The sequence below is a fragment of the Manis javanica genome, chromosome 5 (genome assembly GCF_040802235.1).
Source record: "Manis javanica isolate MJ-LG chromosome 5, MJ_LKY, whole genome shotgun sequence".
NCBI classification, from domain to species: domain Eukaryota; kingdom Metazoa; phylum Chordata; class Mammalia; order Pholidota; family Manidae; genus Manis; species Manis javanica.
The window spans coordinates 106,674,161-106,696,964 of record NC_133160.1 but is presented as its reverse complement, the minus strand read 5'-3'; the positions used below and the strand labels follow the sequence as shown (position 1 = coordinate 106,696,964).

Genomic DNA, 22,804 nt, shown 5'->3' with positions numbered 1-22,804 from the left:
CTGTACATAAAAAACCCTAAAGACTCCACTCCAAAACTACTAGAACTGATATCGGAATACAGCAAAGTTGCAGGATACAAAATTAACACACAGAAATCTGTAGCTTTCCTATACACTAACAATGAATCAATAGAAAGAGAAATCAGGAAAACAATTCCATTCACCATTGCATCAAAAAGAATAAAATACCTAGGAATAAACCTAACCAAAGAAGTGAAAGACTTATACTCTGAAAACTACAAGTCACTCTTAAGAGAAATTAAAGGGGACACTAATAAATGGAAACTCATCCCATGCTCATGGCTAGGAAGAATTAATATCGTCAAAATGGCCATCCTGCCCAAAGCAATATACAGATTTGATGCAATCCCTCTCAAATTACCAGCAACATTCTTCAATGAATTGGAACAAATAATTCAAAAATTCATATGGAAACACCAAAGACCCCGAATAGCCAAAGCAATCCTGAAAAAGAAGAATAAAGTAGGGGGGATCTCACTCCCCAACTTCAAGCTCTACTACAAAGCCATAGTAATCAAGACAATTTGGTACTGGCACAAGAACAGAGCCACAGACCGGTGGAACAGATTAGAGACTCCAGACATTAACCCAAACATATATGGTCAATTAATATTTGATAAAGGAGCTATGGACATACAATGGCAAAATCTTCAACAGATGGTGCTGGCAAAACTGGACAGCTACATGTAGGAGAATGAAACTGGACCATTGTCTAACCCCATATACAAAGGTAAACTCAAAATGGATCAAAGACCTGAATGTAAGTCATGAAACCATTAAACTCTTGGAAAAAAACATAGGCAAAAACCTCTTAGACATAAACATGAGTGATCTCTTCTTGAACATATCTCCCTGGGCAAGGAAAACAACAGCAAAAATGAGCAAGTGGGACTACATTAAGCTGAAAAGCTTCTGTACAGCGAAAGACACCATCAATAGAACAAAAAGGAGAATATATTTGAAAATGACAGATCCGATAAAGGCTTGATGTCCAGAATATATAAAGAGCTCACACGCCTCAACAAACAAAAAACAAATAACCCAATTAAAAAATGGGCAGAGGAACTGAACAGACAGTTCTTCAAAAAAGAAATACAGATGGCCAAGAGACACATGAAAAGATGCTCTCCACATCGCTAATTATCAGAGAAATACAAATTAAAACTACAATGAGGTATCACTTCACACCAGTAAGGATAGCTGCCATCCAAAAGACAAACAACAACAAATGTTGGCGAGGCTGTGGAGAAAGGGGAACCCTCCTACACTGCTGGTAGGAATGTAAATTAGTTCAACCATTGTGGAAAGCAGTATGGAGGTGCATCAAAATGCTCAAAACAGACCTACCATTTGACCCAGGAATTCCACTCCTAGGAATTTACCCTAAGAAAGCAGCAATCAAGTTTGAGAAAGACAGATGCACTCCTATGTTTATCTCAGCACTATTTACAATAGCCAAGAATTGGAAGCAACCTAAATGTCCATCGGTAGATGAATGGATAAAGAAGATGTGGTACATATACACAATGGAATACTACTCAGCCATAAGAAGTGGAAAAATCCAACCATTTGCAGCAACATGGATGGAGCTGGAGAGTATTATGCTCAGTGAAATAAGCCAAGCGGAGAAAGAGAAATACCAAATGATTTCACTCATCTGAGGAGTATAGGAACAAAGGAAAAACTGAAGGAACAAAACAGCAGTGGAATTACACAACCCAAAAATGGACTAACAGGTACCAAAGGGAAAGGAACTGGGGAGGATGGTTGGGCAGGGAGGGATAAGGAGGGGGAAGAAGAAGGGGGGTATTAAGATTAGCATGCATGGGGGGGAGGGAGAAAGGGGAGGGTGGGCTGCACAACACAGAGAGGACAAGTAGTGACTCTACAACATTTTGCTAAGCTGATGGATAGTAACCATAATGTGGTTGTTAGGGGGGACCTGATATAGGGGAGAGCATAGTAAACATAGTATTCTTCACGTAAGTGTAGATTAAAAATTAAAAAAAAAGAAAGAAAGAAAGAAAGAAAGAAGAGGGGGATTACTCCTTAACAGGATAAAACTATTGGTAAATCAAAGATCAACGCATGCTTTAAATATCCTTAATGTTGATCACTTAAAGGGTGTCAGATGATCAGCTATGGAGGTACTCTTTTCTGATAATACTCTTTTCTGATAATATTCCTTTCTCTTAGTAAAAAAAAAAAAAAAAGCAGTTACTGTGTGCTGACCTCCAATGAGTTCTGCACAGTGGTATAGAGGGCATGTCAAAGTGTGGGCAAAGGGTCTGTTTGTTTCTATGCAGAAGATCAAGGCCTAGCTTGGATACCCAGAAAATGAACTAAGATACGATATGAAGAGGAGCTTCCGGCATCAGCACTCTCTGGAGGACTTGTGCCGGGGGATGATCATCAAAAAGCCTCCACAGGGATCCGGACGATGCTGCGGTTGTGGCTGCATCCAGCCTACCATCTCCTGGACTTGCCATAGGAATGAGGAGGGAGATGTCTAGGCTGGCATGTGCATACAGTGAGACAACGAATTTGACCGGATGTGTACTGTTGGAACTCAACCAGGAGTTGGGAGGGGTGCAAGGTGTAGCACTCCAAAATCTTATGACTATAGACTATCTACAGTTAAAAGAACATATGGGATGTGAACAGATCCCAGAAATGGGCTGCTTTAATTTGTCTGATTTCTCTCAGACGGTTCAAGTACAGTTGGACAATATCCATCACATCATAGACAAATTTTCACAAATGCCTAGGATGCCTAAATGGTTTTCTTGGCTTCACTGGAGATGGATGGTAATTATAGATTTGCTTTGTTTATGTCACCATATTCCTATTATGTTAATATGTGTGTGCAAATTAGTTAGTAGTTTAAAACCTATACATACTTAAGGTACTCTACAAGAAGATATGTCAAAGAAATAATCAATCCTCCCATGTTTCCTTCCATATGCTACATCTGTAGCTTTTCTTCTTTCTTCCTAATTACAACCCTTAAATAGAATTCGTGCCTCATATCGAATTTACCGAGTATCATAATTCCTCCAGGTGGTAAAGATACCTCGAGACAAGTGCTGGGCATAGAAGCCACAGGGCATAAATCTGCAAAGAAGTAAAAAGCTAACCTTTGCAAACAATGTGGCTTCTCTCTCACTTACCAACTTTACATTTCCCTGTATGGCCCCGGAAGATGACTGGTTAGCCAGAGACGGGTAAGATTCCTCAAGGGAGGAACAACCTAAGACAGGCACAGTCCAGGGGGGCCATCAGGTGAGAATTTGGGGATCAACAGAAGTGAGGCTCAGAACCTTACCCCCCCTGCTTTGAGAGAAATCTTCTGTATCCGTGGATGTTTTGCTGCCCTTGTCTAGCCTGGATTAATACTTAGTCCATAGGCACACACCTGATCATCTGATCATCTACATGTGCCCTCTTACAGCACTAAACTATGTTTTCTACCTTTATCTTGCATCTACCTACCACTTCAGCATTTTATTAAAAATAAAAATAATAATAATAATAAAGGGAGAAATGTGGGATCAACATATAAATCAAGTACAAAAATCAAACGAATATTCATATTTGACCTGATTGTTTATAGGTCATAATGCGTGATCAAAACCGAAAGTTTCTGTGATGAATGCCCTTGTACTGTTCACCATGTAAGAATTTATTCACTATGTAAGAATTCGTTCACCATGTAAGAACTTGTTCGTTATGCTTCAGAAGATTGGAGACTGACGAGAATTAGACTTGAGATGGATTAATGATTGTACATTGAGCATTGACCCCACTATACTGAATTTTATTGTTGTTAACAACCATTTGATCAATAAATATGAGAGATGCCCTTTCAAAAAAAAAAAATGTTACTGTTCATTCCTTGGCTTTGTTTTCTGCCTGTAAGAAGACTCTCCAGTTGGAGAAGAACACATTCCAGAAAGCTTCCTCTTCTACTCAATTCTTTCTTAGCACAAGCTTAGACTATATAGCCACTCACGCCTCCCACACCTCCACACCCACTACCCACTTCCCCATCCTGGCTAACTCCTCGGCCACAACTTCAGTCTGTGGAGAGAAGACTGGAAGATGGTGAAGAAGCTCCTCCAAATAGTTACATATCCAACTAGTGAGGACAAGGGGCATTTCTCCTTTACAGTAGATAGAGCTACACTGCATTTCCCAGTTATAAATGCCAAAGAGTTACCATTTTTATTATTACTATTATTATTATTGTTATTAGCATTTATTGAGCACTTGGAATATAACATGGCCTAAGATAAGCATGTTATATGCCTTGATCTTCACCAATGCTACTAGCCCATTTTACAGATGAGGCAAAGTGAAGTTTGGGAAACTGTACAAGATCAGTTAGTAATAACTGAACTGAAGACTGACACTATAATATATTGCCTCTCATAGGATAGGTGAATGTTTTGATGGTCTGTAATAAATTGTAACTTTTTCCACAAGTCTGCTATTTTTAACTATAATAATTTTTTTTAAAAGAAACAGTTTAATTTCATCCCTGCTAGTTAAGAGTTGACTATTCCTGTGAGGCCAGATGCCAAGAGCCCCAAACTGTGATTTCCTTGGCAAATAGTAGCAAGCACCTTGGCATCCTCTGTTCTTTTCTAGTAGTTCCACATGCAAGTCATTTTCCTCTCCACACTGGTAAGACATCTGAGAGCACACGAGGGCCTGTGCAGAGGAGAGGGAGAATGGGAGGGTGGGGGTATCCCAGCACGGAAGTCCAGAGGCCCGTGTTGTAGTTCCCCCTTCCACCATTAACTCACCTCTCTGGGCCACAGGTACCTCATGGGCAAAGGAAACCAGTGGATTATATAGTTTCTAAAATCCCCTCCAGCTTTACATTTCTAACAATTATGAAGCCTGGCCGTATCATCATACTGGTGCCCAGAGGTGTAGATGCAACACCCCCTACTGGCAGCCAGGGAGCAGCGAGGCCGTGACCACAGGCTCAGCCCTCCAGCCTGCTGGACTGGCTGCGGAGGTGACCCAGCCCGGGGCTGTGGGGACTGTGAGGAGGGCAGCCAAGGGGAAAACAATTCAGGCGTGCTCCATACGCACCAGCCTTGCTGCAAAGGCTGTACTGTCATGTGTCTGCTGAAAGAAATATGCTTAGGATTCAGGTGGGAGAAGGTTTTAAAGAGGACACAGGGCTACAGAATAATTTAGGAGGGTGTCAGATGGTGGGGGTTGGGGGCAGCTGTAAAGGCCTATGCTCAGCCTGGTGACTAATGAAAAGCCACATTTTTAAAATGCTTTTTTTAGCATGGATATTCTCTTAAAGGCAGGCATATATCTATTCTCTGAAAGTGAAAAATACATTTTTCTATAGATTCTGTGTGTTTGTTTAAAATAGAAGGCAAGTAAAGGTTCTGAGCTTCCCCCCAAGGGTGCTGCTCATCAGCTTCAACAATCTGCTGTCTGAGCCTGCTCACCTTTGCTGGTTGAAAACAAGCCTGGGGCACTTCATTTCTCAGCAAAGTGACCTGCCCTTCCAATGTCAGCAGCCTCCGCTCCCATCCTCCTGGGGGCATCTGATGGGAAACACAGGCCCTTTCAACTTAGACTCCAGATAAACACAGAGAAAGCATCCACACTTAAAAAAAAAAAAAGGCTTGAAACCAGTTCTGAAGAGCCTTCAGAAGTGGTTAAAAAAATGAAAAACCCCGAGCAGCAGAGCAGAGCAATAGAGCTGGTGATCTCCCTGGTTCCCTTGCTCCTTCCACTCACCTCTTCCTGCAGCCACATATCTGAAGATGGGCTTGTTTGGCTGGCGCCCTGCACCTCTCCTTGTCGCCATCCTTGAGGGCACAAAGTCAGAGGAGAGAACGCATGGCGGTGGGAAGTGTTTCCAGGGGGCAGGGGGAGAAGAGGAATCTGATCTGTGAAGAGGCCCATTTTCAGCGAGCTTCAGAGCGTCTCGGGCTCCAGTACACGCAGAGGTAATGACTGCCTGTACCTTCCTGAGACAGCCTGGTCTGGTCGATGAGCCAGGGACTCCCCTCCCAGCCTATGTCCCCTCCCCAGGTGCTTTCCCAAAGGCCCCCACAGGCGGCTCTCCTTTTTCTTCCCCTTCCTGGATCTTTCCTTTTCCCTTTCCTTTTACCCTTCCAAATATAAGCCAATCAAACCAAAACAGACTCGTTTTAATCCTCCCCTAATCCTCTACTGCAAATCTGCTCAGAAAAAGGCTAGAACCAGAGCTGGCAGAGGTAGAATTCTCTGCAGTGAAGCTGGGAAAGCCAAAGACTGTCCATGCTAATGGTGGAAGTCTGTTTTCCCACCTCTTGAGTATCTAGGCTGGTCTTCTGATTTTTTGCTTCACCCAACAGAATGTATGATCATGACACTGTGGGATATCCAGAGCCCAGGCCTCAAGAGGCCTTATAGCTTCAGCTCTGGTCTCTTGAAACACTGCCCTGATCACCATGAAAGAAAGCTGGTTTCACTACCAGACAAAGAGAAGCCATGAGAATAAGAACAGTGGTGCCAAGTGCCAGCCATGTGGGTGAAGGCTGACCCTCTGGCTGAGCACCTCTGTGGGGGTGGGGGACCCAGGTGAGGGTGGCAGATGAGCAGCCCAGCCAACCAGAACCGTGAGAAATGATACAACAGCGTGGTTTTAAGCTACTCAGTTTCAGTGTTAGGCAGCAACAGACAGCTGAAATGCTCATTCTTTTTAACCTTCTTCTCTATTGTCTATGGAATTAAGATACTAGATTCTGTCTCTGTTTTGACTGAGGCACCAATATAAAGATATCAGATACAGACATGAATGTGAAGCAAACCTCCTTATACAGAATTCACAATGGAAATTACCAAGATCCAGCTCCATCACTCCTGGATGCCTCATCCGATCAAGGGTATGAAAAAGGATCATGAGTGTAAAAAAGGGATGCAGGGCAAGAGAGAGAGGTGAAGAGCTTTCTAAAAGAAGAGCTGTTAATGAGCTGTAAGTATCCCCTTTAATGCCCCCAAGGAAAGAGGGTCTGGAGCTGTATCTCCTTCATCTCAAGCCCAGTGAAGCAGGTGTGTGTGGAACACCTGGAGAGTTTAAAAACCAGCTGGGAAATGGTACACCTACCTTGTCCCAGACTTGGGCTTTCAACACCTTGAGTGGGCTGTGACAGCAGCGTGGGGGGCATGCAGGGACTGGTCTGCCTTTGTGAGGTTTCTTGGGTAAAGTGTGTCCTGTGGACAAAATGTGGTCCTTTGGAAGAGAGAGCTGGATGTGGTCAGCTTGTATCCTGTCTCACAGGACCACCTAGAGGGGCAGACAGACCCCAGCAGCAAGAAGCTGGAGGTGGGCACTGGATTGCTGAAGTCTTAGAAAGAAATCCGAAGGGCCCTCCTGGGATAAAGATGTATCTCCCTGTGCCCAGAGAACCACAGGAGAGGTAATGGGGGTCTCTGGGGAACCTATCCCAATGCCAACAAGGGAGGGACTACGTCAGACTCCAGCCAGGCTCAGTGAGGGGGAAACCAGCTTTCCTGATTTCCTCGTCCCTGACCCCCCAGCTGCCATCCAGTCCTGGGGAGCTCAGAAACCAGCTAGCGGTCAGAACTACAAGCAGGAAAAAAAGCAAGCATAAAGCAGAGACCACAGAAAGGCTGCCATCTGCCCGCCAGCCCTTCCCCTACAACAGACCCCAGCCAGCTGGCTTGAGATGAGAAAGGGCTGACACCGAATCAGGTTCAAAGGTTTAATTCTCACCTTGGGCTGGACATTCTAATTTCTGAGTTGAGACAGACTGCAACTTAGAATGACATGAGTACTGCCTATTTCCTAATAAGGAGTTAAAAAGTCACTGGCTTGCTGAGTTTTCACATCAACCTTCTCCTATTAAATAAAATTTAAAAGGGCAACAGGGGAATAAAAGGTCATATTTTTAGTACATCATTAATTGTGTTTGTTGGATGTGCGAGTTACATTTATTTTGTCTCTTTATGATTTCTCCGGAATACAGTGTTCAAAAGACAGAAAAGGTTCCCTTTGTGCTTTTTTCTTTTCCCCCAGATGATTATCCCATATTTTTCTTTGCTTACATTATCCTCTGACTCGGACAAACTAGGTGGGTTTACTACTTATCACACGATCATGTTTATCCAGGCCCAGAAAGTCCTAGCTGCTCTTCACTTAAGACACAGCAGCTATTGAGGCTATGAACTTGGAAATAGGTCTTCCCAGGCATGTAAAGCCCTGCCAAGCTTTATCCCCATGCCCGTGAGGTCAGCACAGGTGTCTGTTGGCTCCAGGCCAGTCTCACTTGTCTGGAATGCAGGACTTTACCTGGCTACCCGCCTAAGAACTTTCAAAGACAGAAATCTGTAGGTGACGTTTTGGACTTCATGCCTGGAAGTTGAAATCTAATAGAGAAGATGGGTTGGCAGAACCTACGTCTGAACTTCCAGCAAGTAAATTTTTATAAATAAAAGATGCAATCAATTATTTAGCATAACCAAACATGCTTGAAGAATTTAGGTATCACCTGGTAGTTCTCAAGAATTTAATGCATGATCATGGAGATGCATAATGCATGAATACATGGCCCCATTGGGTACCATCTCAGGAGAGAGAGTGGCTGGACTGAGAGGGAAAGGGATCGAATTTCAGCCAATTATTTGCAGAGGATGCATTGCATTTATTCATGTAGCATAATAAAGCTGAGGTAGGAAAGGAGCATTAATTTCTTTTCTGCAGAAAGATATGTGAGGTCACGAAGACATACATTAAATGAAGAACAAGGGTGCTGAGCTCTATTTCTGATGGGAATAAATGAGGCTCAGTGCCATGCAAGTTTAAATCATGCTCCCAGGGCCCCTCCTCGGTGCTGGGAATCAGCACCTCAGAAAGAGATCTTGCAGGCTGTTCTACAGAAGATTCCACTGGGTGCACCTTGAAGATTTTGTCAAGGTCTAGGGCCTCGCTGAGACTGCTGTCTGATCCACTCACTCTACTTCTCAAGGACCCATTTCTTGGCAGATTTGCATTATCCAGCCTAAACCACAGGCAGTTTACTAATTCATGGGGATACTGGAAGTCCATACAATGAACACATTCTTTCCTGGCAGGCAGACCACCATGGCAGGCCAAGTCCTCAGCACTGAGTTGCTGGGTGAGCATGGCATCAGAACAAGGGAAGACATAACTGAGGTGTTTCGGCCACCAGGGGATCTAAACAATGGTTTTCAAATTTCATGTCGGAACCTGTTACAGTTGTGAAAGCATTTCGAGAGTCACACCCAGACATCATTTAAAAAATAAAGTAATACAGAGTAGATTAGAAAGTATCAGAGAGGATTGCTTGTAACTGAGGTCGGTAAGAGGCAGTATGGAGTGGTGGTTAAGAGGATGGACACTAAATTCAGGCTACGTAGGATCAAATACCAGCCATGAGCATAGGTAAGCTATTGGATCTATACTTCCCCTTCTTTCTTTGCAAAATAGGACTATTAATAGTACCTACCTCCTAAAGTTGTTGTGAAAATAAAATTACTTAATAACCTATACAGAGCATAGAACTGTGCCAGGCTAAAATAAGTGCTATATGAGTTTTCCTTATTAGTAATAATTGCTTTGTGAAACTGCTGCCCACAACCTGAGGGACCAGAATTGAGTTCCTATGACAACTGGAGTCAGACATGCTGAGCAGTACATGAAAGAAATTGGGGGACTGAGTGGTTTCCATTGTATTTGAATTAGAAAATTATGGAAGCAATACTAGATTGCAGGAAAATGAGAACCAGAGGAAATTATCCAAAAAGACACCCCAGATAACCGGGCTAGAGCTCTCCTCATCTGAGGTGTGCCTCTCAGTGAATTAAGATGACAGTGCTTTTGGTGAGACGGGATGATGTAAAATCTCTCTTTTCTGGAGAAAATTCCCACTCTCTGATGTGCACTTTGCCCTTTTTTTTTTTTCTTTTTGGCTTTCATAATAGCATCAAAACAAGGGGAGACATGAAGGGCATGTTTTGGGCATCAGGTGAAGGCAGCCTGAATGTGTCCATCTCACAATAGAGAAGGTCTGGCAGTGGTTTTCAGACTCTGCACTGGAACCCATTAGGGCTGTGAAGGCATCTCACAGGTCACACCCAGACCCACAATGGCATATTTTGGACCACCAGAATGGATTATCAAGGATAAACTTAAACTGGGACTTGAATTTCCTTTTTTCAATCAATCAAGTTTGTACTTCAATTTTTAAGAGATTCAGCGACACTGACTGATTAGCCCACTCCATACCACAAGTCCTTCTTTCAAGTATTTTTACATGTTCCACAAAAATCTGGACAACTAGAAGGTGACTGAGAAGGTAGAGGCAAGGGACTAAAGCATAGTTCAACAGAAAGCATATGTTTGAAGACGATATGACAGAGTAAGTGGCAGACAGTTAAGCACAGTCGAGCATAAGTTAAGAAGAATTATAATATTTACCATAGATTGAGTACCTACTATGTGCCATGCACAGTGTGAAGCACTTCATTACGTTAATCATACTTTTCACAATAACTCTGAAAGGTGGATGACAGTATTTACAGCTACAAGTCAGGCACCTGGCACTTGAGAAAGTAAAGGACTGACCCCCCTGAGACTCAGTGCTGGGGAAGGTCTGAGCCTACATTCTGACTTGGGACTCCCTGGTGCCAAAGCTCAGGCCTTTACTTACACTCTGCTGTGGGGTTTTAGGACTAGGCCCACTGGGTCTAAATGCTAGCCGTACCGCTTACAAGCTATTTAAATTCTCCAAACTCACTTAATTTCTTCTTACATAAAGTGGTCATGATAACAGTAGCTTCCTCACAGGATTTTGTGAAAATTAAATGAGATGCTTATTCAAGTATTTAACATCATTGCTGGCACATGGTACATGTTCAAAAAGATGCCAACTATCATCATTGTTATGCCAGCTGTTGCAAAGCTGCCCATAATTGCAAGCATTAAATATGGATAACCAGGGCTAGGCCAGCCAACAATGTGCCATTTGTCAAACTGTCTGTGGGTCCTTCTCTCCATGCAGGCATTTCCCAGGGCACCTCATTCCAGTCACTGGCACAGGGAGAAAACACGATACCAATGAAGGTGGAAATGTGGAGCAGGTACATTAAGAACCCAGCACCCATCTGGAAGGTTTTGGTGCAGGCCTATGGCTTCACGAAGAGAGAAAGGAAGAGCTGATGCTTGAGACCACAGTGTAGCTAATCTCAAAAGGACAAATTCAGTGACTTGTGAAGACAGGAAGATTACACTGCTGGGGAAAAGTGAATCACCTGGGAATCCAAATGGAAGCTTTTGCTCCTGTTACTGTGTAAAGGAGTACTCCCCCAGAATCAGCAAGGCATTTAGGGCTGGGAAGAATTTAATCAGTTTATTAGGCCCATTTTAACCTAAAAGGGGAATTCAACTTTCAAAGTCTTAAATGGGGACCAGAATTTAGACAGAGCCAAACTAGGGGGAGAGAAAAATTATGAGAAGGAACCTTCTACTCTCCAGAAACCAGAAGGGAAACATTTGCCTGTGGAACAATTTGCCAGACTGAGACATAAGGGCTTATTTGACTCAGGAAGCACAGGGCATGGTGGCACGAGAGGACACAAAAATGTACCTTCACTATTTCCACCCTTTTTTTTGGGTCTGCTAGATGAGGACATCAGATTCAGCTGTGTTTACTTCTACATTGCCAGGCCAAGGATGCCAGGATTTTAAGTTCAAATAATCAATAGGCAATTATATTTATTTATAACACCTGCCTGGCTGAGCATTAACACATCTGCTGCAATCCCTGAGCTATGTGGGGAAAATGCTGTAAAGCATATTTATTATTCCAGCAAAGTGGAATTTTAAAATATATTATAAAATCTGTAGATACTTAGATATAGAATATGGGCCTTGCTATATAGGATCCCAAAAATTCTGAGCCCAAGAACCTACAGTACAAGTGAATTTACAGAGGTTGATGAAAGAACAAAGCAAAATGGGAAGAAACAAAGAGAACTCAATGTGCTAAATTTATCATCAGACTGCAGGCTAGTTAATGGGCAGCCAGTCATGTACTCAGTGAGCAACACTCTTCAGTGGAAAAGGCCAGAGGGAGGAGGCAGCATGGCTTCTGTCAATATCATCGCTCTCATCGATAAGGATTATTCACCATGATATGTGAGTCACTAAGGACACTGTTCTCAAGAAGCTAACAGCCTATTTAAGGAAATAAAACATGTACATATATAGAAAAGTAGACAGCAACACAATTTGGGCCAAATGGGCAATGTTTCATTCTTAGAAACTGCTGAGTATCTATCTTCATATTACAAAAACATAACATCCATCTTGCAGGGCAGAAGCTACACCATGAGGCTAGCTAGACTCAGAGAAATGGCCCTAAGGGCCAACATAATATAATTTCACTCTAAGGCGTCCAACTAACTATGCCACAGACTCCTGTTTGAAGGAAAGCTGTGATGGTAAGATATGAATCACTGCCCTAGAAATCATTAAAGAACTGCCTTATGTGGTGTCTAAAATTGTCCATTTTGGCCCCATGCTGACTCGAGAGCTATTCATCTGAAATGACTTCAGGCTTTCTACCCCTAAGCAGACTGTATATTGATTTGGGAAGGCAATAAGCATAGTGACTAAGAGTAAGAACACTGGAATCAACTTCCTGGGTTCAAATCTGTGTTCTATACTTACTAACCGTGTAACTGTGGCAAGTTACAAAAGGTCTCTAAGGCTTGGTTTCCCTATCAGTAAGCAGAATATTAGGATTTGCCTCATATAATCATAGTGAGGATTACTTAAAAACAGCCCATAAAGTACACAGCTCAATGGATGGCACATAGCCCACGAAAATGTTTGCTTCCTTACTATTATCACGGAAGGTGGCTGAAAGCCTGAGTTGGTATGAAACAGCCCTTTGAAGGCACCTGAGCTCTGTACCGCATTGTCTCCCATGCTGATGGCTCTGAGACCCACCCCTCCATTCTCTGTTTAAAGGCAGGTGAGTGCAGAGACTAGACACCAGGAAGAGGCACCTAACAGTCTCAGGGAGCAACACATGAAGAGATACTATATCCGATAAATCTACCTAAAAATTACTGGTTCACTCAAAATTCATCAAGCTATACACTAAGATTTGTGCATTTTCTTGTTTCATACCTCAATATAAATTTTTTTAAATTACTGGTTCACATACATAAGAGGTGATTAAAAAGGAATTTGAAATTAGAAGCAAATAAGCACACTTTGTGAAGATTAAGCATGTGATGGGGGTGGGGACAATGGCTGAGAATGTTCATCAAGGCTAATCAAATTACTCCAGAAAAATGTTCTTAAAGATCCAGGAATGACATGAGGAGCCTTTTCAAGTCTTGAGGAGGACAGCTCTCCGTCTGCCTGCCGCCACAGAATGGCTTGTAGCAAAAAAGAGTTGTGGGATCAAAAGGCAGTTGATTGTGTCTGTTTTAAGATAAAGTACTACAGGCAAAGAGGAGGAAGAACTGATACTAAGGTCTGGGGTGGGCAGGTAGGAAGGGTTCGAACCCATTTTTCATGCAGTGCCAATCTCATGTTTAAGCTCAAGCATAATTGTTTGCCAAGGGATCTGTGGACAAAGGTCTTTAAAGCTCTGCAGAAACACTGAAGATACATCTCCCCAGAGGTCCTGACCGTAGTGACACATGCACAGAGAGCAGGCCCTGGTCTAGGTTGGTGTCTCTGTTATGTTCTCTTAGATCTGTGTTCCTTCCTCCCACCCCACTAATATATTCATCTTTGTAACTATTTGAATCTCCCACCCGTCTTCAACCTTCATGAGAATGGGGGCCAGGTCTGGTTTTGCTTTCCACTGTGTCCTAAGTGCTTAGCAGAGAGCCATGTAAGCATAGTGTGAAGCACACAGTAAGGCCACAGTAGTAATAGAATTGTGGAATAAATGCACGAGCAGATGTGTGTGCAGGGGGAGGAGCTTGAGGACAACACCTGCACTCTCCATTTCATGGGGACACTCATATGGTTATTGTGTGTCAGGAGGCCCTGATTATTGGTATTGCTTTAAATGTTTTCTTTCCATTTCACTAAATCTTAGGGTCTCACAGGACTGAGGAAAGCCAGACCCTAGGAACACCAGTCAGGAAGGTAACTTCTCTGTGTATGCAATTTTCAAATGTGTATGCAGTTTTCAAATGCAAGTTACAAATGTCTGTGTTTGAGCAGAAGAGTTAACAAGGAAAACTTTTACTTTCTATAAGGAAATCAATTAGATTAGTCTAAAAAGTATCTTTCAAAACTACTTACTAAGTTGAAATGGCTTAAACTATCTCACTAGCAAATAGTAACTATGCTTTTCATTCTGATGAGGTTAGTTGTAATGGAAAAACCATAATAAAGTATGCATGTATCTACATGTGTATGGGTACATGCACATATACATGTATATACACACACAGGTATAGCTTCCATCTCCTAAGGTTAGTCACACCCAGGAAAGCGTGTTGACCCAATTAATAATAAACCAGGCACTGCAATTTGCCTAGTGGCAGCTACCTTTATTGCTTGCATAGGCCTTTCCACAGGGATGTCAGATACACCGACCGTGTGGCCCCATATTCCTGCTGTAAGCGATGTTGAACATTGCTAATCTATGATGGCACTTTTGACCTGAGTCTAGACACCACCTTTGAATTGTTTTCAGTACAGTATCCTGGCCAGCCACTACAAAATAAAACATTAAAGCTGGAATACAAGATGAAATATCTTTGCCTTCTTGGCCTAGGAATATACAACTCTAAAGTATTTGAAATTCTCTTTTCCATGATTTCAGTAAAAACATTTGCATCGAGTACACACATAAATATTACTAGCCCTTATTTGTGCGATATATTCTGATTTCCTATTCTCTTCTATTTCATTTTTTAAAATGCTGTTTGCAAACTATTGATTTTATAACTGATAAAAAAAATGGGTTGAACCTGCAATTTGAAAAACATTCCTATAAAGGACTACTTTCGCAAATTCCAAATTCTAAGGTCATCACAAAAAACACTGGAGGCCTGTGTTAGCTTGTTAGCTTTCTCAGAGCACTGAGCTAATGGAACCAAGATCCTGGGCTCACTCACTCCCAGGCCCTGGTGCTCCCTTGTGCTGAGCCATCGGTGAGTGCCTGTCTCCAGGTAAACATCTCACTGGGGGTGGGGCGTTTGGCCATGGGCAGGACAGGCGGGAGGTAAATCCCTTCCTCTTGAGGAAAGAATAATTCAGAATACCCATTCTGCCATAGTGGGTGAGAAAATCACTCCTACCACATGAAAGACAAACTCAATACTCCCTTTAAGGAAGCTCATTATCTATTGTTTCACACAAGAACAATCCAAACTATTTCCTGTGTGCTGAAATCAGGTGTTTTCTCACTCCTGTGTTCCCTGTCTGGTTAGTTCCCTCTTCCTTTCTCTATATTGCAAAGTATCTTCATTAGAAAAACATTCTTTTCCCCTAAATTTCAAGTTGGAGGCATCTCTGAAAATAAGGCAGGGACAAAATCCTGGATTGTGGATTTTAGCAAGAAATACAGCTCTGTTAGGTATCTGCTCTGAAGCAAAAAATATCCCCATAATTCTGTGATCAAGAGAATCACTGCCACAGGTCTGAAGGATTTAACCTTAATTAAATGTAAGGTAAACCAGGAGAATTTGTTGATGTGTGGGAATTTTCAGTTGTATAAAGATTAGAAAAAACAAGGTAATTTGCAGGCAACATGTCTCTAAGGCTGACCTTGACTTTAAAATACATGTGTAATTGTGCAGAAAGCATGCAGAATCTTGACACTCCAACCTGGTGTCTGCCGCTCACAGTAAGGTTGGAGGGCTGGGGAGGTAAGAAGAGGTGGGGAGATGAGAGAGCCTTTTAAAAGCAGCCAGCTGAAATGTTCTGAGCATGAAAGGCTTAATTTTACTTCTGCTCCAGGTTCAGATGATTTGAAACCTTGCATAAAGCAAAAGCTGTCACTATAATTCAAGAATAATTGGAGCAAATGGCTGCTTAACACAGGGAAAAGATAGGACTGAGGAGATGGAATCTGCTGGCTTTTGCATTGCTCTGGGAAACAAGAGCCTCACCTTGAACCCCAGCAGAATAAAACCTGCCCCTCTTCTTATATAGTCACCATGACTGAACCCACAGAGGCTCACACATTTGTTGCCCTTTGACTTTCCCAACCCTAAGATTCACTTAACAGAGAATATTCACCCTTTGAGCACCCATTCATTCACTGCCTTTCTATCTTGTTGTGTGTGTCTGAATACAGCTACAACTGTTTTCCTTTTCTTCCCTAAATAAACCTCCTTCAGCATTAAAAACAGATATAAACTGAACCCTACCCACCAGATAAACATTTTTCCAAAGACAACATCACTTTGCCCCAGTGACAAAAGGGATCTCATAAACACTACCATCAAAATATGTCTCTTTCACTTATTCCCTGCCCTGCTTCCACCACAAGTATAATTAAAGAAGCCTGTATGATCAGCCTGCAGACCATGCCGGCCTTTGCCGCTCAGAGCATGGTCTGCGCACCAGCCCCTCCAGCCTCACCCAGGAGCCTGCTAGGAGGGCCAAGCCTCTGGCCCCACCAGAACCTAGAGTCAGCAGCTGCATTTTAACAGGACTGCACGTGACTCAGTGCACACTCCACTTTGAGGGACACTGGTATAGGCAGCACTTCTCAGCCCTGACTGCATGCACGAACCAGCTGCGGAGCTTAAAACCTACCCAAGCCAGGCCTCCTCATCTGAGAGCAAATTAATCAGCAGTGTCTGGAGGCTGGTATAGTTTAAGGCTCCACAGTGATTCTGTTGTACAACCAGAGCTGAGGAGCACTCCCCCTGTCCACCCAATGGTCCCGTTTCACAGACCAGGAAATGGAGGCCCAGCGACCTGCCCAAGGTCACAAAGAAGCCAGTGGTAGGGCTGAATTCAAACCCACAAAGCAATGTGCCCTAGATTCCTCAAGAGAACAGGCTCCAACAGGGGGAGCTTCCCTTTCCTGGGCCCTCTTCTTTGGCGGAGTGAGGCGTGGGAAGGCTATGATCACAGTGCGTCATCCGAGCCTCTCTTGTTTGAGCCCTCCTCTGCTTTCAAAGAAATCATTTAATTTGGCCTGGAGTAGAGCTTTAGAAAACGTGGTACGCATATGGGTCTGCTTGACCCACCTCATGTGTGTCAGATGCTCTCCCATCTTCCTGACCCCTCCACTGTCTTCCTCTCCCTGGCATTCCTATTTATAGGTACAGCAGCCAGCACATACCGTCCTGATAGAAATCTCTGAGAAAACCCCACTTAGAGCAATGAAAAGACAAGACAGGGTATATTACATTTCCTTGAAACCCTGGGAGAAGGCTTCCCCTGGAGGCTCACCAGGGCCTGCAGCAAAAAAGTGACATTGATACCGGCTGTGGAAGGCCGGCAGAAGCTGGTTTTGAGATTTGCCAAGGCGCCACAGACGCATATGAAAAGCCCAAATGTCAGACTATCCTTGCTCCTTAGGATCTGCTCCCAGATAAAGCACTGACTGGCCTGAAAAGTGAGGCCCTGAGAATGGGGGCAGTGGTGAGGACCCATCCAAAGACTCTGATTCTCAGAGGCCCCAGGTTTTTCACATGGAGGAAAACTTAGCTCCTGGTCTGGGAGGAGTATGAAGGGCAAACTGGAATGAAGGCAAAAAACATAAATGGGGAAATCAGACTCGGAGAGGGAGGAGGAGGAGAATGAATGGGAGCGTAGGAGGAGACACATGTGCGGTCATGAAAAATAAATGAAGAGGCTCTGCTTTTCACTTCCTGAATTTTAATATAACAGAAAAAGGGCTGAAAATTGTTACAGTTCAAACTCGAGGACTAGGACTGAGAAAGGTGAGACTGGAGGTCCTTTCATCAATGTTGAAGAACCCCACTGCCTGGCCACTGGGCTGCTGCGGGAGAGGCGTGCTGGGCGGTCGGTGGAGGGAGAGGGGCTGTGCTCCATCCAGGAGCCCCTTACCAGCAGTCAGAATGCCTCACCCTACAACTGGGAGGAAGCCTGCTTAGTACTTCTATTCACAACTTCCATTCAGGCAGTCTTCACATTTTGGTATGGAGTCTGCCAAGGGAGATAATTTCAGCTCCTCTTCTATTTTCAGGTTCCCTCTTATACGGAGGGAGGCATCAGCTAAGCTCCAAGAAGCAATTTAGAAGGGGGGCTGGTAGAAAGGGGGGAATCCGTGCCAGTCTACAAACCTGCAGAGCCTGGGGATGAAACTTTTATTTTTAACACTGGCATCTGTGAGGCTGACCTATATTTCACTCCTTATAGTTACAGAAACGAAAAGCCTCAAAGACCAGGACACAGAACTGCCTGAGCAGACACCCTTCTTTGCACAGAAGAGCAGAGCGTAAGACAGACAGCAAACTCCCACCACCGACGGACACAAGGACCAAAGCTGAGGGTGCAGGAGTGTCTGGATAAAGGCTGTTCTCAGATAGCCTGGAGGGAAAGAGCCGGATCTTAACCTTTACTTCAGAGCTTGGAAATTAGTCCATAGCCACAGTTAGAACAATGCAGCTAACAAGAAAAATGAAGTGGAGATGTGCAGATTAAAGGCCCAGGAAGGACACAATTAATAGAAGATAGAGAGTTAGGAGAGCTGAAAGAGATGAAAAGAGGTGGTCAGGACAGGGGTCAAGTCATTGAATTTCCAGATCATAGTAGGAGAACCTGTCAACACATCGGAGTCCTCTGGTCAGACAAAAGGGGAGGATATTAAACAATGTGATCAAAAAGGACTGCTTAACACCATCCTATACATTTTTTAAATGTGTCATCTCTACTATTATTTTATTCCATATTTTATTTCTCCTACTTAATTTCTTGAAACCTAACCCTCTAAATCATATTTGTCCGGCCAGCCTTAGGATGACAAGTCTTCAAATGTGTAATATAATGTTAAATTTAATTTTATGCCTGAGACACCAAAGGTTGGCACAGCTAGGTTGCTTTTTTGTCAAACCTTCACATTTTAATCTGCCGTCCAGTAGACTGGAAACAGAGAGGAATCACTTCAGATTATGAGAGAATTTAGACCTTGCATCACCAATTTTTCCTTTTATGGATCTGTCATCTAAATGTAAAGCAGTATAATGATTTAGTGTAGGCGGCTCAGTGTAAGAGGCTCCTGGAGGCAGGGCCCAAGCCGCACTCCTCCGCTGGGAATCCCACATGCACCTTGCCCGGACACGTGTCGTACAGAATCCAGCACCTTTCTCTGCTCCCTTCCGGAACCTGTGGTCAGTGGCACCACCATCCCGGTCACTTGGTAGTGGAGAGAGTGGGAGCTGGGGGCATCTGGGTGCCTTCCCGCCACCCCAGGGCCCCCTCAGGAGACGTGCAGCATGCTGATGAAGAGCCGGTGTTGGGACCAGAAGCCCTGCCAGGCTATGAGTCCTGGTTGGTCCCTTGTTGGCTCTGAGAGTGCCGCTTGGCCACGTCACTCAGCCTCTCTGTATACCAACATCCTCATGTGTATACCAAGAACCCCCTTAAGGTTCTTGGTAAATGAGTTAAAATATGCCACAGAACCGTATCTCACACATACTAAACACTCAGTGTTGGTAAGGCTGCCTGTTCCCAACCCATCACTCTAGTCAGAACCTGTCAAGTTCAAAATCCTCTCGGTCCGCACACGCTTTCCTACGTGTAGCCCTTACCACCTCTCACCTGGACTCACCGACACCTTCCTCCTGGGTCTCTTGCATACTCTTGGCCCCTCAGATCCACCCTCCACAGGACCACCACACTGAGCTACCCGAACAGGAGGCCAGACCTTCACTCCCAGCTCCTGTATCCGTGAGCATGGTGACTCGGTGTTCATGCCTGATGTGTGATGTTTGCCTCCCTCAAACCTTGTTACAATGTTGGCACATCACTCGTCTGACTTGAAAAAAACAAACAAAAAAACACAATTCATTCTCATTCCCAAAGCCCTCCCATGGCACCTTGCCCTCCCCAAGGGGAAATGCAACCTTCCTAGTGTGTCACGTGATCCCCTCCCGACGCTCCCCACCTGTGCGTTCCCCCGCCTCCCTGCCTTCCACTCCAGTTAGTCACCAAGTCATACTAAAACTCCCTGGAGCTTGAGGGTTTGACTCACCTATACCCCCAGCACTGCTGTGCAATCCCCAGCTGCTTACTGTGCTGTGGGGAGGTTAAGATCACGGATTCTGGAGTCGGGCTGCTGGCTCCAGCATTCAGTGGCTATATGACCCTGATCAAGTCGCTCACCTGGTAGAGCCTCACCTGGAAAATGCGGATGACTGAAGTACCTACTTCACAGAGGTATTGTAAAGAATGAACAAAATTAATATATAGCCTTCAGCTTGAACTAGAACATCCTAAATACATATATAAACTTCAGGGGAGGAAAGTCCTGACAATGAAAAATAACAACAGAATGCAGATTTAAAAAAAAGATAAGGCCATCAATTTCAAACACTTTTACAGTGCAGAATTCATTAATGGCTGTGCTAAGGTAATCCTGGATATGCTGTTCATTAGGCTGCTTCTGAGACTCTTTCAAGAAAGTAAATGAGAAAATAGTTCAGTCAGCAGGTGAAGTAATTGAGTCCCATTCCCAAGAGACTGCATTAATGACAGCAGCCCCGTGAGGAGCAGGTAGAGACGTTCTGGAGGGTTCTGGAGGAGAACAGCGAACCAGACAGAGCTGCTCCCCCCTGCAGAGGCCAGGGAGTGTGGGAAGAAGGGACCAGCAGAACCCTGGGTCTTCCCGTCTCTATGGGAGGAGATCAACTCCCCAGAGCTAAGCTTTGCCAAAACTTCCTAAAAACAGGTTATTGATCCCCACTTTGCCCAGAGGACCTACTTAACTTATCTGTTTCCATGACTTCCTTGTGCCTCAGCCCCAGCAGTCAGCTGCTGGCAATGATAATCAGAAATGATTCTCTGCCCTTCATGCCATCAGTGTAAGTGAAAACCCTCTCAGTTCATTAAAATGCTATGTATCCTTGTAAATCCTGCCAAACACCACCACAAAGACATACTGAATTTTTCTTTTTTAACTGCCTTCCTCACAAATATAACACTTGTCCAGCAGGTCACATGCACAGGCTCCACCAAGCAATGAGAATCCTCAGAAAAATCACCAAGCTGGGAAACCTGGACATACACACAGGCTGACCTGCACTCTGAAATTGCTGAGGGCCAGTCAGTCACAATTAAATTTCTGACTGAGACTCTCAGAGCACATAACCAAAAACAAGCACATACCATTTCAACGGCATCAGAGAAGGGACCTCATGGACTGTGACAGTGTGGCATAGGTCAGCAGTGGGAACGGGTCCCACAGGCTCCTGACTTGAAAGACTTCAGGCTTATTGACCCACTGTATCCATAACAAAGTGCCAGACTGGGTGGCTTAAACAACAGAAATTTATTATCTCATAGTTTTGGAGGCTACAAGCCCAAAATCTGGGTGTCAACAAGATGGCAGGAGAATCTGCTCCATTTCTCTGCCCTGGCTGCTGGAGGTTAGCCAGAAATGGCTGGCACTCTTTAGCTTATAGAAGCACCTTCCCCAGTCACTGCCTTCATCTGCAGTGGAGTTCTCCCTGTGTGTGTGTCTATGTCCAAATTTCCTCTAATTATAAGGACACCAGTTACACTTGATTAGGGCCCACCCTAATTACTTCATTTTAATTTGATTATCTTGTGAAGACCCCATCTCAAACACAGTCACATTCTGAGGTACTGAGAGTTAGGACTCCAACATTTGTGGGAGGGAAACAATTCAACCTATAAAACCCACTCTGTCTCCAGAGACCACTCTGTCATACCAGTAGGTAAGCTTTGCATCAGCGTGACAGCATTTGCATGTTGCTGCCAGGGAAATGGGCTCTGTGGACACGGGCCTGGAGCAGGTGAACGCGCTGCTCGCTGGGTCGTGGTGGGCCACCTCTGCTGAGCTCCTGAGCAAACACGGGCACCCAGCACTTGCAGAGCCCAAAAAAGAAGGGCTGACAGTGAGCAGCTCCACTGGGAGGGCACCCTGGTGGGCACACACCACACAGCTCTGCGCATGCCCGGCTTCAGCTGTCACAAAGATGCCGCCCCGGCGTAACGATGAGCACAGCACCTCACGACTGTGAGGCACACCAGACATTTGGATTCATTCCACTGGGTAACCGAACCCTTTGCTCCAGGCTGACAACTCCAGCTGCTGCTGATGAGTGCCAGTCTGGCTTCCCAATGGTCCAGTCTGAACTCACAGCCTTTTCTCAGCACTTCCCTTGAACCTGTCTTACCACAGCCTACTTCTCTGCCTGCTATTTGAGTAAGTGGTGAAGTAGAATGCAGCCTCCCAGTGCTCAGGGAATTGAATCCCTTCTGTTCACTCCTGCATTCCCAACACCCACAGGAGCACCTGATGAGTAGGGGGCTTCTCGACACAAATATTTGAATGCAGAATGAATGCTGTCTTTTGGCCTATTCATCTCTTTGTTCGTGGAGTCTCTGCCCTGGGGCAGCCTTATCCAGCAGTTCCTCCATAACAATGAATGGAATGAATGGATGCTTCCCACTTAGATGTTTTGTTTCACCGCAGAATAAACTATGAAGTCAAATAAACATATTTCTTTCTCAAACAGCCCCTCAAGACTCAGCTCAAGATCAACTCCTATAAAGCCCTCCTTCCCTTCCCCAGAC

At 44.3% G+C, this 22,804-nt stretch overlaps 1 protein-coding gene and 1 pseudogene across 1 annotated transcript in view; one reads left to right on the top strand and one right to left on the bottom strand.

The window, feature by feature from the left end:
• The window catches only part of SCD5 (stearoyl-CoA desaturase 5), a 155,306-nt gene that overhangs the window by 97,595 nt on the left and 34,907 nt on the right, over positions 1–22,804 (bottom strand). The window lies entirely within an intron of this gene.
• LOC118972946 (small nucleolar RNA U13) lies at positions 19,923–20,023 on the top strand (annotated as a pseudogene).